Source organism: Pholcus phalangioides, unplaced genomic scaffold, assembly GCF_987345545.1.
Source record: "Pholcus phalangioides strain wild (caught in Gottingen) unplaced genomic scaffold, Ppha-v1.0 ptg000043l_1, whole genome shotgun sequence".
NCBI classification, from domain to species: domain Eukaryota; kingdom Metazoa; phylum Arthropoda; class Arachnida; order Araneae; family Pholcidae; genus Pholcus; species Pholcus phalangioides.
This window is the reverse complement of record NW_028301629.1, coordinates 1504516-1525165: the sequence shown is the minus strand read 5'-3', so window position 1 is coordinate 1525165 and position 20650 is coordinate 1504516. Positions and strand designations below refer to the sequence as shown.

The window sequence follows — 20650 nt, the reverse complement described above, 5'->3', positions numbered from 1 at the left end:
AATTTAAGAATAATTATTTTTCACAATTTAAGAATAATTATTTTTCACAATTTAAGAATAATTATTTTTCACAATTTAAGAATAATTATTTTTCACGATTTAAGAATAATTATTTTTCACGATTTAAGAATAATTATTTTTCACAATTTAAGAATAATTACTATTCAGAATTGCTAAAAGAAATATTCTCGGAATTTATTAGTCGGTAAAGAAGTACTTTCAGAATAAATGAAAAATATTTTCAGAATAAATGAAAAATATTTTCAGAATAAATGAAAAATATTTTCAGAATAAATGAAAAATATTTTCAGAATAAATGAAAAATATTTTCAGAATTACAAATTTTCAGAATTAATGAAGATTCATATTTAATTAAACATGGTTACGAAATTAAAGAAAATTCCTATTTCCATGATAAATAATTTCAGAAATAACAAAACCAATATTAAATGAAAAAATAATTCTATTTACTTTCAATTCTACTCCAAAATACTATATTCAATACCTGACTTCAATTTACATTTTATTTAATTTTTAAAAAAATATTTCTCAAAATCAATGTGAAAACTATATTTCATTATAAAATATGTTGCGAAATACGTCAAAATTATCTGAGGAAACATTCGAGGTGTTATTAGAATGCGATATTCGTGTTGCATCAATTGCAGTTCGAAAGAACAAATATCGAAGTAATTGAAATCTTCCTCTCTCAGAAATACTAATTTGTTACCTAAAATAATTTTTTGTTTCTATGAAACGAACAGTAGTGACGATGCATCACTACATTATCAGTGGAAAAACGCGTGACCAATTCCATCGATAATTTCATTTAACGAGTATTTCAAAGGAAAAAACGGGACTATTCTTTTCCACGAAAACACAAATATCGACTATGTAGTAGTAATAATAAGCATTTTCGGTGATTTAAATGATCACCGAGACAGCCACGGGGTTTCACAAAGATTAAAGGGGGAGGAGGGACACTCACACCCTTCCCTCACGCGATAGGTGGAGCCACGGTCGGAATGATGACCAATGGCCTCTGAGCGCGCCAGGCACATGCTGGTACCCGGACAATTTTCACTCTCACGTTGAACCGAAACAAAAACAAAACGAATTTCATTTTGTGGAAACAAGTTCCGAGTTTCGATCGGTGTTTGTCCCATGTTGGAAAAGAAAATACAAAATTTGTGGGAAAAACGGAGATTTTTAATTGTGTGTTTTGAAGCAAATAATTATTAAAAAGTGTTAGTTTTCTAGGTAAATTATGTGAATGGACATTAATTGGAGATTATATCAACCCAAGGTAAGTTTCATTATCATTGGCGCCATTCATTTATACGCTATAGAAACAATTAACAATTTTGTGAAGATTCATTTTTCAGTGGTTTAGCCCCGGGGTCGTCGAACGCTCTCCCGCGAGTAACATGTGGCCCTCGAACAACAAAAGCACTAAGTTACAGAGTTTATAGAAATGCTAAAATTATCTAAAGAAAAATGTAATTCAGAATTCGTGAAAAAAATTTGTTTCAAAATTACTTTTAGGATGAATCTCATAACTAATGAGAGAGATAATTTTTCAGGATTGATGAGGAATGATTTTATAATTGGAGAATAATTTCCCAGTCATTAAAAGAATTAATTTCAAAAACTTAATGAGGAATATTTTCGCATTTTTTTCGATTATTGAAAGAATTAATGAAAATTATTTTTATAATTAATGAGAATTATTTTTTAAATTAATGAGAAATATTTTTTAAATTAATGAGAAATATTTTTTAAATTAATGAGAAATATTTTTATAATTAATGAGAAATATTTTTATAATTAATGAGAAATATTTTTATAATTAATGAGAAATATTTTTATAATTAATGAGAAATATTTTTATAATTAATGAGAAATATTTTTATAATTAATGAGAAATATTTTTATAATTAATGAGAGTTCATTTTAGAGTTATTGGAAGAAATAGTTTTAGAATTGGTGGAAACAAGTATTTCGCAATTCATGACAATTAATGAAATAAACAATTGTTAAATGAAAAATATTTCCAAAATAAATGAAAAACATTTTCGGAATTAATGGAAATTAATATTTATTTGAAGATCCATTTCAGAAATAATGAAGATTCATATTGAATGAAAAAATTAACGAGCAAAATAGTTGATAATTATTGAAAAAAACAATTTTAGAATTTATAACAAATTATTTTAGCATTAATGAGACGAATTATATTTAATAATTACTCAAAAAAATATTTCCTGAATAAATGAAAAAAAAATTAATGATAAATTAAGTAATAATTAAGTAATTCATAATTAATGAAGATTAGTATTTGTTTTTAGTTTCGGAATTAATGTTGTTGTTTTAGGAATTTCCTTCAATAATGATAGTACAAGCTAACTCGGTTACAAAGACATCAAAGATTCCCCGAATTTTTGCCGTTATAATCGAACTGTCGTTACAACTGAGGTGGCCGTTTTCAAGTCCTTTGACGGAAAATGCAACCAGATCCAATCAAATGCTGTAAAAGAGAAGCTGTTATTTTATTGTGATTAAGGTGACCATATTTGATCGAGAAAAAAAACGGGAAATTCAGGTCGTAAATATGAGATATCATTAATTCTCTCAAAAAATATCACAATTTGTCAGATAAATCGCCAAATATGGCTAAGGAATAAACCTCGCTAGGAAATACAGTACTAGAAAATATGCAGTGATTTAAAATGTGATTCAGGGGGGTGAAAATCAACATAGCAAATGAATAAGTGAGGTGAATATTTACTGTCGTATTCATTTTCACGAAATTTATAAATTGCAAAATACCTCCATCTCTTCTGTATTTCGTCCATAAAACCGGGGGAAACGGGACATTCTTGTAATGGTAAAAGTTAAAATTAAGGGAGAAATTAAATTAATGCCCCGTATACGATTCATGTTAATTAGAAGCACGTAAGAGAGCGCCAAACTTCTTAAAAATCGTTTCTTCCACCGTAAGGTGTCAAAAAACACTGTGAAATGTTTCTTTGTATCAAAGTTCGTGGCATTTTCATCGACGTTACATACGTAAGGTTCATTAATATCACTCTCCAAGAGGATCCAATAATTGGATCAGTCGGAACTACCAGTTATTGATGTTAAAACTGCGGTGTCGTTACAGCCAAGTTTGACTGCATCTACCTAAAGGATTTTACTAGGGAAAACTAGGGGATTTAACACTGGCCTGATTTTCTCACTTCAGAGGATGTCCACCATAGCAGCAACCAAAACCTTAGATAAAACATTTTAAAGACCATGATACCAAAACTAGCTCCCTTGAAGTTTTTTAAATTTCAAAGAGTTACGCCATACTTTAGCAAAATATTCACAACGCGTGATGAGGACACATAACAATTTATAAAACACCGACACATAACGCCATGCTTCTTACAAAGAAATTTAATCAGAATTTTTATGCATTGAGTTTGTTGTACTGCCATCTAGGGAGAATATTTTCTTTTAACGAAGTTACTTAACAATTCGAAATTTGAAAAACAGGAATATTTACGTATGAAAAATTCATTTATTGTTAAATAAAAACATAGTTTTTTTATATTGCAAATAAATGTATGATGTTAATCACCTGTTAATAGATTATGAAGTAAAATAATTTGATAATTTACTTATTTTTAATTCTTAAATGCAATTATTTCGTTGCCACGTACATTGTATTTAGTCGCGCAATTAATTGGAGGGGTACATTCTGTAGCGACCCATTAGGTGGACGATTCCACAGATTTTTGTCATTTATTAGCCCAGCGTGACTAAGGCTTTGGGTAAGAGCAAAAATGTCGACGTTGTTTACCTTGATTTCCAGAAGGCATTCGATCGGGTCCAACATGGCAAACTCTTGAAGCGTTTACACGAGATTGGAATAGGGGGCAACTTGCTGAATTGGATAGAATCGTGGTTAAGAGATAGGTCGCAACGAGTTATGGTGAACGGGGAATTCTCTGGTTGGACAGACGTCACAAGTGGAGTTCCTCAGGGAAGTGTCCTTGGCCCCATACTTTTTTCACTTTTTATCGACAAACTCGATCAGGGTATCGATGGAATTACTAGCAAATTCGCAGATGATGTGAAGCTAATGGGGGTAATCGGAAATGAAAGCGATAGGGAGTTGCTCCAGACCAACTTAAACAAGATTGCAGCATGGGCAAATGAATGGAGCATGACGTTTAGCGTAGATAAGTGCATGGTCGCTCATTTTGGTTCGAACAACCCACGGTTCTCTTACGAGTTGAATGGTGTCACTATCCCGGATGCAACTAGAGTCACCGATTTGGGAATTCTCATTGACGAGCGACTTAAGTTTTCTGAACATTGTTCAGCGGTTGTCAAAAAAGCGAATAGAATGCTTGGTCTCATTTTCAAAAAGGTCTCTTCGCGTTCTCCTAAAGTCATTCTTCCGCTTTTTCGAGGCTTAGTTCGCCCTGGACTGGAGTATGCTGTAAGGTTTTGGAGACCATACAAACAGAGGGACATAGACTTGGTTGAAGGGGTGCAGAGAAGAGCTACGCGTGTCCTTATTGGCACACAGGGCTTGAGTTATGAAGAAAGACTTCATTTTTTGAATATGTTTACATTGGATGAACGCAGGTGTCGAGGAGATATGATCGAAGTGTTCAAAATTTTCAATGGGATGGATAGGATGGACCATGAACTTTTAGTACACCGCCAATCGACTGCTTTTACAAGGGGACACCAGTATCGATTGGTGAGGGACAATGCAAGGTTATGGTGTCGCAGGGAATTTTTCTCCAATAGGGTTGTTAATAAATGGAATAGCTTACCCCCGGAGGTAGTAAATTGTAACACAATTGACACGTTTAAAAAGAAATACGATAAACATGTTGGGGTAAATCGAGAAGCTATCCATTCTTAGAATAAGACAACCATAAGTATTCTTTATGGGCATTGTATAATATTTTATCATGTGTATATATTTGTGATGGGTTCAGGATGGGTTTATATATTTGTGCAATTTGTGTTAATTGCATTTTTAATTGGGTTGCTGTATTTTTGAAACATATGACAACCATATTTTTATGGGCATCTTTTTATCAGCCACCTCGTTGGGCATTTTGCCTGTTGTGGCGTTGTATTTGTATTTGTATTTGTATAATTGATTGTTAGATTCTGTAATTACATTTGAAAAACATGGGCCTCGCTATAGTGACGGACTCGCGATGCGAGGATCCGGGTTCGAACCCCACAGTGGCGCAAATGCGAGCCGATCTCCCCGTTAAAAAGTCTCGCCACAGAGAGCAACAGTCCTACAACGATAAATCATTCAATCATAACACTTCACTCATAGTTAGAAAAACTGGTGGCAGATGGCAGCACTACACATAACAAGCATTACAGAGAAACAAAAAACTTCACGTCAGGTTTCACTACACGTACATTCCCGCATGTACCGATTCGTTGGGGGTTCCGGGGGGGGCGGGGTGCATATGTGCTGTATCAGTAGTAGGTAGGGCCTCCAAAAAATGGCTCGGGGATCCATGAGGTTCTTAAGTCAGCCACCTCGTTGGGCAGTTTGCCTGTAGTGGCGTTGTATTTGTAATATAATGCAGTGAGTTTATTCAGCGTTCTAGAACTTTGATTCTTCCATTTTTTCGGACTTAGCTCTGCGACTTCCAAATTTCAATGATAAGTACAGCCACAACTTTTCTAAAATGATTTCAATTGATTTCATTTATACTGACTCTCCGAGTGCAGCTCAGGCTGTAATTTCTTTTTTTTTCCTTAATCGACACACACCTCTTATACTCGTACATTCACGCACCCAACAATCACATACAAACAATCTCTTATCTTCTTCATCCAGCTCGTATGGCGCAAGCAATATCGGACAGGGAAGGTTATGGGGATCCATAGACTCGGTACGCCCTCGGAAAATGAATCTACCTCAGACTATACAAAGACATAATTATTTATGAAGATGTAAGTAAACGCTTTCCTGACTAGAGAAAGCTAGGTTCTATCTATCTATTTATGCATGTTTGATTTGAAGGTGGTCCTCAGGAGGTTACTCAGGGATTCCATGGAAATTTATGTCCGAAAAAATCAATCCCCATCTCCATACTTCAATATTTGATTCAAAGCTCAGGTTGTTTTTGATTTCTCAGATATTTGATCAAAGGGAAATTTGTACTGTATTTAAATGGGTATAAGTAACCATCGTGTATAAGATGCACAAAATCTCGGAAAAAAAAATAATCTGCTTGAAAATAGGTGTGGTATTTTATAGAAGGATTGTTGATTTGTACTGTGGCAGTTGAAGTTTTAAGATCAGTGAAATTTTAAAAACCGCTTAAAGGGCTGAAGAATGCATTGAAATTAAGGATTGTACGTGCCGAGAGTTGGTTTCACTGTAGGAAGTTTCACTTCGCGAAGAAAACAATATCCAGGGGGATTATATATTTAAACCCCGCTATAGCAAACCAAACCTCTACATCAGGCATCTTAAACCCGTTGCTCGCATACACTATGGTGCTCCCTGAAGTACCCTAAGTGCTCGCGAGCACTTGATAAACGTTCCAATTAAACACCTTAGAGGAATTGTATTTAAGGATTAAAATCATCGTCAGTTCATGCATTCGTATGTTAAACTTGCTGTACGGGTGCTCTTCTTTTGATGTTGGGTACAGGGAGTGCTCGCGACTGGGAAAATGTTTAAAACATCTACTCTAAATATAAGGAACAAAACTTGAGATCCGGAAATTTTACCCCGGATATTTCTCCCCGGTCGTTGCATCTGCTCTGACCGTGTGAGTGGCCCAGTGAGTAAGTAAATGACAGCGTGAACGACCGTGAAAGTGAGTGTAAATGACTGTATGACCATATGAGTGAGTGAGTGGCCAAGTGAATGACCGTATGAATAAGCAAGTAAGAGTGACAGTAAAAAAAGCGATCAAAATCCAGGTTGATAAGACACACGCCTAAAGTACCAAAGGATGTTAACAGGTGTCGCGAGTACGATACCGGATAAATCCTTGTCAGAAAATTTTCCTGACGCAGGGGTGCAACAGAAACGGCGACATGACCCAATACCACTATAGAACAAGGCCTCGGCACGAAGCTTATGACGTCACCGGAGAAGGTCATTTCACCTGTTGCCATTGGATGCAGCAGACCAACGCATGCGATATATTTGCCTTTTTTTTTTTGCAGTATATCCAATGGCAATAGAAGAAATGGCCTTCATTGACGTCACAAGCTTCGTGCGGAGGCCTTGTTCTACAGGTGGTGTTGCATGACCACAGAAAGAGATTGCTAACGCAGGCAGGCAGTCTCACATCGAGGGGGTTAGCGCACCAACCTCTCGTTGAGTATAAAAAAAAGGGAGACTGCCGTTCAGAATCGGCAATAAATTGTAGGTCCCCGTCTAATTAGCCCTCACGTGCAGAAAATGACCGTGGTGCGACAAAAATGATCAAATAATCAAATGTTAGTGACGGTATGAACGACCTCACTACTCACTCACTTGGTTACTCGTACGGTCACTGGTACACCCGCTCGCTCACTCATATGGCCAGTCAGCCACTCACACGGTCAGAGCAGGCGAATGTCGGCAACGAAATTTCCGTGAACACCACAAAGCTTTTCATATTCTTCTACAGCATAGTTTCTCTAAATTTTTGTTCCATCGCCCCTTTGTTTAAAAAAATTGTTCGCTCTTCGTCCCCAACTCAATCGAACCCATAGGATCCTATGTTATACACGTAGCTTCTATCCTCCACCCCGATCATTCCACTTCCCACCAGCGCGGCGATGTTACTTACTTTGGGAAACACTGTTCTATAGGATTACCTCGCATTAAATCGAATTTCACGGATTTCTCGATATAGCCGATACGCTTCCGCTTCGTTGAAGTTATTTTGGCCCTGCTTCAGCTAGACGTACAATCTTCAGATAAGTAGACACACTACGGTCCCCGTGGGGGCAGTGATGAATTTTCTTCCTTGCAGTCTTCATCTCCCCAAATAACCAGTCTTTCGATGAATCTTGTACTTACACTATAACCAGATGCAACGTTCGTTCTAGTTTCATTCACTGCAGCTGGGAATAGTCTCCATCTATACATTCACTATATTTCCAAAAGTTGTATCCATTTCGAAGTTGGCATTTTCCTGATTTGGGGCCATTCAAGTATTACGTGAGCAGATTTTCAGCCATTTTTGACCCCCCCCCCTCTTGTCAGCAAATGTCAGCGAAACACTGACCTCCCCCCCCCCCCATCCTGTCAGCAGCTTAGAATATTTCATATCTTCAAAAAGGGGTGGTTAATGATGTTAGAAACCTTCAAACCCCCCCCCCCTGTCATCAAAAGTCAACAAATAATCCGAAACCCCCTCCCTCCCTTCCCCGATGGTGACGTAATACTTGAATGACCCCCTTTTTTCTAGAAAAGCACTAAACGAATCGTTCTGAAATTTCGGTCATATCTTATACAGTATTTAGAGTACTCACCCATTTCCAGTAAAAATTTAGTCACGAGTGCATGTAGGGGACCGACAAAATAATTAGGTGGGAAAAAGAACTTCTGATCAACCCTGTGTAAGAGGAAAAAGTTGCAAAAGTGACTTGTAGCTCTAATAAAATGTTATAATACCTTTGTTTTATACTTCTGCGCATTTTCGTAAGAATATCACCTACATTCATGGAAATAGAAATGTTTCCTGTGAAAATTCAAATTTAATTTCCACTGCGTTGTTTATGCTAATAACATTCAGAGTTTTCCATGAATCAATATTTTTAATAATTTCCATGAATAACATTCAGAAATTCACAGAAACCATGGCGCTATACATGGGACGTACTGTACGAAAACTTAAAAAGTGACAAGTCAATATTCAATTACATATGAGTTTTGTTAGTAAATGATTATTAACTGCGCATGCGAAAGAAAAATAAATATATATATTTTTTTTCATAATTTCATTGCTAGATATACAGGGTGTTTCAAAAAGAGAATCATCCGATTTTTAAAAAGCTCATAACTTTTCTGCGTTTTGATCGAATTATGTATAGATGGATAGAAAGAAGGGAAATCTCTCCAGTTTCACGCAGTTGCCGACAGGTAGCGCTAACGCTCTTCCTTCGGCCGCCACTTCAGTGTTTGTCGAGACTGGCTTTTCCCACAGTTAGAAACCGATTCGGATGACTTCATTTTCCAGAAGGACGGTTCGCAGGGGCGCGGTAGCCCGGTCGATAAGATACTCGCCTAAAGTACCAAAGGATGTTTAGAGGTGTCGCGAGTTCGATACCCGGTTCGTCCTTGTCAGAAAACTTTCCTGGCACAGGGGTACAACAAACAAAACGGTGATTTGACCGCAGCAGAAAATTGCTACCGCAGGGAGTCCCCCATCGAGGGGTTAGCGCACCAACCTCTCGACGAGTGTAAAAAACAAGCCTGCCGTTCGGAATCGGCAATAAATTGTAGGTCCCGGTCTAATTAGCCCTCGTGTGCAGAAAATGACCGTGGTGCGACAAAAATGATCAGAAATGATCAGGACGGTTCACCATCACGCAGGAGCTTGGACGTACGAGAATTTTTTGAACAATCGCATTCCAAACGATGGATCGGCCGTACGGGACCTGACGTTCCAGTTAAACATCACTGGCCTCCAAGATCGCCGGACCTCACAGTGTTCGATTCCTTCTTGCGGAGAGTTTATAAAAGATTACGTTTATGTGTCTCCCCTTCCAGCTACATTAGCCGAACTGAAGATACCCATAACAGTAGCCGTGGGTGCAAACATGCTCTCGAAAGTTTGGGATGAATTTGACTACCATATAGACATATGCCGTGCATCTCAAGGTGGACATATTGAGCACCTTTAATTTGGTTTGTGAAAAAACTTTATGATAAGCCATGTAATATAAAATTAATCTTGAGTGTCTACGTTCAATATTTTTCGTAATATACGCGTTTCAAATCGGGTGATTCTATTTGAAACACCCTGTATGAAAGTTAACACACTTATATGAAAATTCTATTTGAATGTCATGGAAATTCAGAAAGATATACGCGATATTGTGAGCTGTAATTTCCAAACTTGCTGAAAATAACTGAATAATAAGGCATTTTCAACATATTGGAATACGATCATTTTCTGTTATTTGATTATTTCGAAAATAAGCCCACAGCATTACGGGGGGGATGAACGAAGGCACGTGTCTGATGCTATGTAATAGAAGTGTTTTAGCATAATACGCGTGTACGATGTCAAAATAAGCAAATAATCGTACACCAATTTTTAGGAAAATCCATCATTAATTCCGTTACTTTCAGAAAATTTTGAAATTACAGCTCACACAATATCGCTTATATTTTTCTGAATTTTCACGAAATTCAACTGGAATTTTTATATGAGTTGCACTATACATATCTGACAATTAAACTATGAGAAATAAAATTTTATTAATCGCGCATGCGCGAGAAATATATCATTTACTAAAAATACTCATATATCTCATTAAAGGATAATTTTATCAAATTTTAAATTTCTACACACTACGTCTCATGTATAGCCAGCGTTAGAATTGAAACACAAAAGTCACTTGTCGCACAGACCAGTGAATACGAGAGTCTACTGGGTTCCACAGACACCATGAGTGGTACGGTAAACGAAAATCTCTTCTGAAATAATAATGGATTTTTTAAATATATTGCCATTTAAAAAAGTGATATACCACCAAGGGATACAGAAAACCATAAAATGCAATTAGAATGTAGCTAATTGTATTTTATGAACCTTTCATGAAATATACGAAATTTTATCTCATGAAGCCACTATTGTTGATTCTGTGGCTTTATCGATAAACTAGTGTGGGGGTTTGAAGAGATCTTTTAAAAATTGCATTTTCAGAAAACATTTGGCAAAAGATATTTGCTAATAAGAAAGTGTAATACACTGAATAGCTTTTTTGCTAAGATTCGAACAGCAACATTGATTACGAAATAAGTGAAACAAAATGTCTTCACATTAAGTACACTTGTCTCTTTTTAGCATATTCAGCAAAAAACAAGACATTTCCAGCTGTCAAACTGACTGGCAACGTGTTTCGCTACTGGTCCAGCGCACCACCACAACATTTTTCTCGGTGGTCCGATTGTTTAATCACTGGTCTCGGACCAGTGGACCACCAATGATTTCGAACACTCTATAGCGTCATGTTTTCTGTGAATTTCGTAGAAATTGGTTGAAAAACCTGCATGTTATGAGTAAAAAATCATGTGATAAACTTGAAATTCGTATAAAAAAAAAACGTTTATATCTTCGTGTATATAGGAGTTATTCTCACGAGAATGCGCAGGAGTATTTGCACAAAGTTATTTACAGTGTATACAAGTTACAAGTCATTTACAGCTTTTTCTCATACAAGGGTTGGTCAAAAAAATTTATTTCCTTATTAATTTTTTCCGGGTCCTCTAAATGCACTCGTGACTAAACTTTCACTAAAAATGGCGAGTGCTAACACAGGTTATATATGACCGAAATTTCAGAGAGGGCGATTCGTTCAGTATTTTCCTACAAATGCGAGAAAATGCCTAAACTTCGAAAAGGACACAGACTTTTGATAACATAGTGTACACCTTCTCAACTCTAAAAAAGCATACAGGGCTGAAGTTCCAGACGCTTTGCTGACATGCGACAAGATTGACTTGATAATGGGAGTTACGCTGTGAAAACTGTACGTGGGCATTCATCTTAAGTGACTTTACCGAGAACTTGAAAGACGTATCGAATACGTCCTTCAAAGCGTATAACCCCCGTATGTGTCAAGAACATTAGCGTGCCACACCACCCAAAATATCCAAAAATTACTCCGGATACATAATTTCCCAGAAAGAATGAAAATCAAATCGGCCAGCAATGCGGAAGAAAGCAAATATCTCCACGGCCATGTACCTTTAATATTATTACGTGTGTGGTGTGTGTGTATATGTATTTCCTGCACAAATCCCCCCCCCCTCCTTCATAAGAATAACGTTGGAGCTCTGGACGGACGGATATTGTAATCTTGACGAGTGACATTTCTTAGATATTAGAAATACCGACATATTATCGAAACGAGGAAACGTTCGAAGAGATGTTATTATAATGTATATTTTTTTTGACATTTCTTTCTTTTTCCTTGTTCAAATACGACAAGAAATCGCCATGGAAACTGCGTTTCTGTTGGTGCAGATTCCAAGTTTTTACTTTCCACGAAGGATTATGGAGTAGTAAAAAACACACAAAATTGATTACAGGGGGCCACGGAATCTTTTTTTTTTTGCTCGATGCCTCTGTTATAAGGGACCTGAGTCACGTGATGAATCATGCACGATCAACCCAATCTGGTGCGGCCTTACGAAGCCGAATCTGTTATCACCTTGATGGAATAACCTATATTACATTCTTCCTATATTTTTTATTTTAAACCTATATTAGTTTCTTACCATATTTTTGGGTATATGTGTACGTTGCTTTTTACTTATTTTTATTAATTTTTGCCATTTCAGTACTGACGGTACTTTAGCAGGAAAACCGAAGCGTGCACCCACGCCTACATTCCGGTCGGAACTTAGGCGCATGCCGGAGAGTAGCCTAAACGCCCCCGCCCCCGCATGGCCGCCACTAAACCCGGTCTGGCCCACCCCCAGCATCGTCTGCGTTTATTTAACATAATCTCGGTCATTTGATCATTTCTGTCGCACCACGGTCGTTTTCTGCACACGAGGGCTAATTAGACCGGGATCTACAATTTATTGCCGATTCCGAACGGCAGGCTTGTTTTTTTTTATACTCATCGAGAGGTCGGTGCGCTAACTCCCTCGATGGGGGACTCCCTGCGGTAGCAATTTTTTACTCCGGTCAAGTCGCCGTTTTCGTTGTATCCACCTGTGTCAGGAAAGTTTTCTCACAAGGACGAACGGGGTATCGAACTCGCGATACCTCCTAACATCCTTTGGTACTTTAGGCGAGCATCTTATAGACCTGGGCTACCGCGTCCATAATCTCAGATACAATCGCGTGATCCATATCGGCGCGTAGTTAATAGAATACTAAGTGGTTAACTAGACGCCTGTACAGAAAACCATAATGGCGCCTATAGTACTTATATTGAATTAAAACTAAAATATAACATACTAGCTATAATACCCGGCGTTGCCCGGGTTTTCTTTAATGAGGCTTTTTGGATCACGTGATATCCCCCTCTTTCTTTGAGGGACATGCAAACCGTGTCTAAGTTCACCAATATGGCGACTTCCTGCGCGAGTCATGAAAGAAAAAAATCTAGTAATATAATAAGTATATATATTTTCCTTTTTTTAATGGGTGCTAGGTATTTCGATTCCGCCTTTGAACTTCAAGTTATCCATCTCTGCCTGTTTCTGCTTCAAAAAATGCTTAATTAAAGCTGTGGAATTTTTTCGATATACTTTTTACGGGCCCATAATTGATTTTAAAACAACCTAAACTATATGAATTTATGCAGTTGGATATTAAAAGACATTAATTACCTACGGAGACATTAATTTTCATGCTTGAGAAGATGTAAATAAAAAGTTGAAATCAATGTTATTGCATGAATATCCAACTCAAAAGTAGGTCCGCCTAATTACTTCATATTTAATCTCCTGGGCTTCGTATATCTCTAAGCGAACTCAATATTTCCGAAATCGAGTATTTAATACAATTTTCAAAATTATTGATGTGACAGAAAACCCCACCAAATTTCTACATTAAAATCGGCAATTTTAACACTGATTTCTGTGAGGATCACCCTTTTCCGGACCCTCAAATGCTGATTGATTATGACGTCTATTCAAAAAGCCTCATTCCTGAGAGTATTGAAAATGTGGCAAACCATTATAAAGGCATAAACTATTATACATATACTGGCGGCATGAAAGAAGTGGCAAACCATTCTAAAGGCATATACGCGTCTGAAACGCATTGCTAGGGAACCACGGTAACCAAAATAAACGTTCCGAAACTGATTGTTGAGGCCCAAAAACCATTGTTGCCTGACAGTTTTTTGTCCATTTGGGGCATTTGCCCTGCTCTGACGACATTTTAAAGTAGCCTATCGTTCAAGTCGGGTCCCATTTGGTATATATGCAAAATTTGGCAAGGATCGATCTAAAATTGTAGATTTGTATAGAGAACATACACACACACACACAGAGAAAATCAATTTTATATATATAGATATACATATTAGTCTTCTTGCAAAAGTCTTGGTCCTGGTTAAAGACAAGGTAGATCAGGATTCAGGAAAGAAAAAACATTTCCTCTTCTCGGATTTCTTCATGTGATGACTTTGCTTCATAGGTGACCTCGAGGAGTTACTGTAGAACCCTGATGCCAAATTCAATTCGTCATCGTCATGGGGACCTGTATTGTGTTAGAGGAGCCTATTGTGCTGCAGAGTTTGATGTCTAGTCAACTGTAGCAAAAAGACTAGTCATTGGTTAGGGGCCGTTCAAGTATTACGTACGCAAATTTTTAGTCATTCCCCCCCCCCCTTGTCAGCAAAATTTCGTCACCAGCTCTGCACCTCTGAATCCTAACTCATATTTTCATAGAGGGTGGTTGATGACGTAAACATTATCCAAACCCCCCCCCCTTGTCATCAAAAGTCAGCAAACCGGAAACCCCCTTTCCCCCCCCCCATCGATGATGACGTAATCCCCCTTAGGGACGGCCCCTTAGACACAATAGAACTTGGGATATCTGACACTAAGGCTCGTGAGCACTTAGGGTCTTCAACACTGAGGATCTTGGACACTATGGATCTTGATTGAAGGCCTGAGTAAGGTTTCCAAGATACTGCGGGTCTGGGTTCTGTAGTGGAAGTGTCCTGTTGAGTTTTCCTGTGAAAGTTGAGACCCAGTGGTTGATGATGCCACTCTTGAGGTGATAGTATTACTCTGACCACACGATAGTAAATTCCGAGGCAACATGTGGGTCAGCATCTGGAGGTTTTCGGTACTTTAGCAGTAGAACGACTGTAAAGCTATTTAACTGATATCATTGAAAAACTTAACGAAATGGACGGCATTCTTATACGAACATTAATATTGAGAGAACATGTTCTATATTATATGGTGTTTTCTTTTTTTTCCCAGTACCCATTTTCTACCATTTAAAGAAGGCATCTTCAATCTATTGCTCGCGAGCACCACAGTGCACCCTGACGCTTCCCGAATGCTCGATGCTCGTGTGCAACTTCGTGCTCGCGAGCACTTGATAAACGTTCCAATTATACAAGGATTGAAGTTATCCTGATTTCGTGCATTCGTATGCCAAGCTTGCCGTGAAGGTGCTCTTTTTGTTATGGTGGGTTTTTTCAGCAATTTTAACAATAGTTGGCAACTTTACGTGCTTTAGAGAGAGAGATAGATGGCTTTTTTCCTCAGCTGGAGATATCAAAGAAACAGTTATTTTCCGGATATTATGCTGAGGTGAACTCGCGCCACAGCGTGAAATAAGGAAGGCAGGGTCATGTCTCCAGCGGTGTAGATGGCAGCATACTTGCCCGGTATGCAAGAGGGCCTGAGTTTGAGTCCCGGCGGAGACATGACAACTTTTATTTCTGAGTTCACCTCAGCGTAATATCCGGAAAATACCTGTTTCCTTGATATTTACGTGCTTTGAAAAATTTTGGCTGTATTTAATTGTAATAACCAACTCTTTACATGACTATGACAGGTGTTTCGCTGTACTTTGGACGTCTTAAATGTTTGTCCATTTAACCATAAAATGTCCCGTTTTTCTCCCATTACTTACAAAGAGGCTTTCTTTGATTATGTTCAAAGAGGCTTAGTTGAGAGAATTTTTGAGATTAAGAATCTAGATTGTTTTCATGTGGCTTACGTATTATGTTATGACTATTATGGGCATTATAGTTCTAATTATTGTAGTTAATTATAGTAATATAAATATATTTATGTCATATATTTGTCAAACATATACTTTTTTTGGTGAATTACGTTTCGACTTACACAAACCCATCATTTTCAGCGATCCGTGATTTTTCAGAAATTTTAGCGAAATCTGGCAACTTCACTTGCCTTTGACAATCTTTTTAAACTATTAATGGCAACTTTATTTGCCTTTGACAATTTTTTTAAACTGTTAATGGCAACTTTACTTGCCGACAAATTTTTCAACTGTAAAATGGCAACTTCTCCGTTTACCCGTGACAATTCTTTTTGAATGTAACTGATATCTTTACTTGCCTTTGACAATTTTTCACTGTAGCTGGAAACATTACTTGCCTCTGGTAAATTTTTCGGCTGAAATTGGCAATCTCACTCGTCCTGGCAACTTTTTTTGGTGATATCCCGTATTTTTATGAACGGAATTTTTGAAAATCACTTGAAAGCTCTGCTTATACAATAATTACTCCCTCTAGCATTTTTTTAATTAAAAAACTGAGAAATCATATCATCAATCGACTCTTTCACGGATCATCATGTTAATGAGTTTTAATCATCATTAATAATTTGAATAATGATTATGAAAAAAATCTTTAAACATTCAACATTTTATGAAATTTAATAAGTATCATAATTTTAAAATAGTAATTCGGTTTGATTTTTGATATACGTATAAAGGCCAGTTTCAAATTCTCCCGGATAACTATCCGGGGAAGGTAAAACCAGGTAATGGAATTTTGGCAAGACCCCGTTTGTGTATCTCCGATCCTGGCATTCATCATGTGCCATTGAACCCGTTCGTCCAGAACACGACATTGATCATTATTATACGTCGGGGGGCGTTTACTGTTGACCGATAACATTAATATAATTCCACAAGAGAGAGAGTGCGATGTTGTCGACAAGACAATATATATATATATATATATATATATATCTTTCTTTTTCTCTAATAGAAATCGTATCGTTCTCTCGTCATCACCGGACAGAACAGAAAGTTAGAGTTATATATACGAGTTATATTATAACTCGACGGAACGGTTCTCGAAACAAGAGGTAAAAAAGCGCGTTTTATTTCAGCTGCTTGTTTCGTGGGTTCAAAGAACTCTTGATGACAGCGTTCCGTTTAGTTCCGTTGCTTCACGTGCATTTTTATTGCCGTTAGATTGGAATACAAATGGCAACTGTGCTACGGACATTTATTTTTTGGGAACATTATCTACGTTCAATTAAATTTAGGGGGGGTCGGTGCACAATCTTGGCTTCCCTATTTGAAATATCTCCTTCTGGAACATTTCATGGAACATAGAACATTTCTGGAGCATATAAGGAACATTTATAAATTATATATTCACTTTAGGAACTCAATTATTTCCCCCTTCAAGTACTACGGATATTTTTATACAATTTATTACAGGCATTTAGGATTTTAATCGTTGGTTATTTTTCCTCGAATATTAATTCCAACAACATGCAGCTTTTTCAAACATCACAAATAATTTACCCATATTTTTGCCATAAATTTTTTTAAAATGGTTTTAATAAAAAAATTCTCGAGTTAAAGTATGTAATAAACTGAAGAGCCAAAAAAACTGGTACACGCACGCGTATGCAAATAAAGAGATATGGAACCAATCAGAGTACGGCGCTGCGGTCGTCAACGCCTATATAACACAACAAGTGTCTGGCATAATTGTTCGATCGGTTACTGCTGCTACAATATGGCAGGTTATCGAGATTTAAGTGAGTTTGAACGTGGTGTTATCGTCGGCACACGAGAGATGGGACATGGCATCTCCGAGGTAGCGATGAAATCTGGTTTTTCACGTACGACCATTTCACGAGTGTACCGTGAATATCGGGAATCCGGTAAAAAATTAAATCTACGACATCGCTGCGGCCGGGAAAAGATCATGCAAGAACGGGACCAACGACGACTGACGAGAATCATTAAACGTGACAGACGTGCAACTCTTCCGCATATTGCTGCAGATTTCAATGCTGGGCCATCAACAAGTGTCAGCGTGTGAACCATTCAACGAAACATTATCGATATGGGCTTTTGGAGCCGAAGGCCCACTCGTGTACCCTTGATGACTGTACGACACAAAGCTTTACGCCTCGCCTGGGCCCGACAACACCGACATTGGACTGTTGAGGACTGGAAACACGTTGCCTGGTCTGACGAGTCTCGGTTCCAATTGCTTCGAGCTGATGGACGTGTACGGGTATGGAGACAACCTCATGAATCCATGGACCCTACATGTCAACAGGGGACTGTTCAAGCTGGTCGAGGCTCTGTGATGATATGGGCGTGTGCAGTTGGCGTGATATGGGACCCCTGATACGTCTAGATACGACTCTGACAGGTACGTAAGCATCCTGTCTGATCACCTGCATCCATTCATGTCCATTGTGCATTCCGACGGACTTGGACAATTTCAGCAGGACAATGCGACACCCCACACGTCCAGAATTGCTACAAAGTGGCTCCAGGAACACTCTTCTGACTTTAGACACTTCCGCTGGCCACCTAAATCCCCAGACATGAACATTATTGAACATATCTGGGATGCCTTGCAATGTGCTGTTCATAAGAGATCTCCACCCCCTCTTACTCCTACGGATTTATGGACAGCCCTGCACGATTCATGGTGTCAATTACCTCCAGCACTACTTCAGACATTAATCGAGTCCATGCCACGTCGTGTTGCGGCACTTCTGCGGGCTCGCGGGGGCCCTGCACTATATTAGGCAGGTGCACCAGTTTTTTTGGCTCTTCAATGTATTATAGTGTTGAGAAACACGAAGTTTTTCAAGACATTTTAATGAGTGGTGTTCGAAAAAAATGTTCCTTATCTAACAAAAAACTCAGTTTTGAGAAAAGAGAATTTTAGTGGAAAACATAATCATATATAAATAGCGTAAAAATAGTTAATAAATATCTCTTATATATCTTATAAATAATTATCAAAGGCAGCACGTAAAGTTGCCAACTATGGCTAAAATCGCTGATAAATCGACAATCGCGAAAAATAATGCGTACTGCAGGACGACGACGAGCTCCTTCAAAAAAGTATACCTTCAAATTAGTGATTCCCAACGTGGGCGTTAACGCCCTCTTGGGGGCGATGGAAAGTTCCAGGGGGGGGCGGTAAAAGCAACGGGTATAACATAAGGATCTTATGGATTAGATTGTGTTGAGGGGCGATGGGAGAAAAAAATTTCTGAAGAAGGGGGGCGATGGGGCAAACAAAGTTTGGGCAACTATGCTTTAAATCATAGGTCTTCAACCTTTTTCTATAGTCGCTAGTACTGCTGGTACCCATCATAAAAAGAAGAGCAACTTCACGGCAAGTTTGGCATACGAATGCGTGTGAAATCAGGATAACTTCAATCAAGTGCTCGCGAGCACGAGCATCGAGCACTCTGGGAGCAAATAAGAAATAAATATTTTAAATTTCTATCACAGATAGAACAAACTGGAACACAGCCGCAGAAAAATTTCATAGTATTGCAAATTGAACATTTTTAATTTTTTTTTTTGGCAAACTTGCGTGCACCAACCCCCCTTAAATCTGCTATGTGTCAGAATACATCACATCAGGACTCGAGATCTCTGATAACAAATAACCGAATTTTAAATATAACCGAACTAAAAGTCCCGTTTTCAAGTACGGTGGCCATACACCTCGCTTGGTCGGACAGGACGTATGGTAAATGAGCATTAGTAAAAAGGGACAGCTGTTTCGTTTTCCAAATAATTGGTTGAGCTAAATCTTTGTTCTCTCAACCATTGTGAGGCGTTAAAACCAGGGCCGCTGTCAGCGGGAGCAAGCAGCATCTAGTAGACATAGAAGGCCGCTGCACGCTGCTCGTGACGGCGCGCAATTAGTACACCCTCATTGAGGGGCCGTTCAAGTATTACAGTCAGAAAATTTTCGACCCCCGTCAGCAAAAGTCTGACCCCCCCCTCCCTCTTCAGCAAAATTTCGTCAGCACTGCTCCCTACCTCCGAACGCATATTGGGGGGATCAGAAACGTACGCGGGAGGATGGGGAGGCATAGGGGCGCTCATGCGCCTCCCCCTTCCAGACGGAAAACAAATATTTTTTTGATGTGAAACGTTTTCTTTTTAATTAAAATTTCGAAAAAAAAAACCCCTTTATATGTTATTATAATCAATTTAGGTTAATTTTGATGCTATTTGAAAATTTCTCTTGGAAATTCATTGTGACCACCCTTTACGCCATATATGGTAAACCCTTGATCTGCGGACCAAATGTAGCCCTGAAGGTTATCGGATGTGGCTTGCCATTTCAAACCCAATGACCCGCATAAATGACCCGTGGCGCAATTCCAGAGCACATTTAAGTGACCCGTGGCCCAATTCCAGGGCACTGAAATGGCCCGTGGCACATTTTTAAGGTCACTGAAGTGGCCCGTGGCACATTTTTAGATCACTGAAGTAGGCCTCAAAGATCACTTTCATATTCATAGATCACTTAACTAACCCGCGACGCAGTTCCATAACACTTAAGCGATCCGTGGCATATTTAGAGATCCCTTGAGTGACCGTGATCCGTGGTGCAGCTCCAGAGCACTTAAGCGGCCCGGACACATTTCCTGAGCACCTGAAGGATTCGTGAAACGTTTATAAAT

At 38.3% G+C, this 20650-nt stretch overlaps 1 protein-coding gene across 1 annotated transcript in view; it reads left to right on the top strand.

Annotated features, from left to right (window-relative positions):
• Window positions 1-1103: 1103 nt before the first annotated feature.
• Window positions 1104-20650, top strand: part of LOC149063776 (uncharacterized) — a 90995-nt gene continuing 71448 nt past the window's right edge. The window contains exon 1 of the mRNA XM_089255642.1: window positions 1104-1306. The gene's annotated coding sequence lies outside the window, so the exon portion shown is untranslated. The remainder of the gene's footprint in view (window positions 1307-20650) is intronic.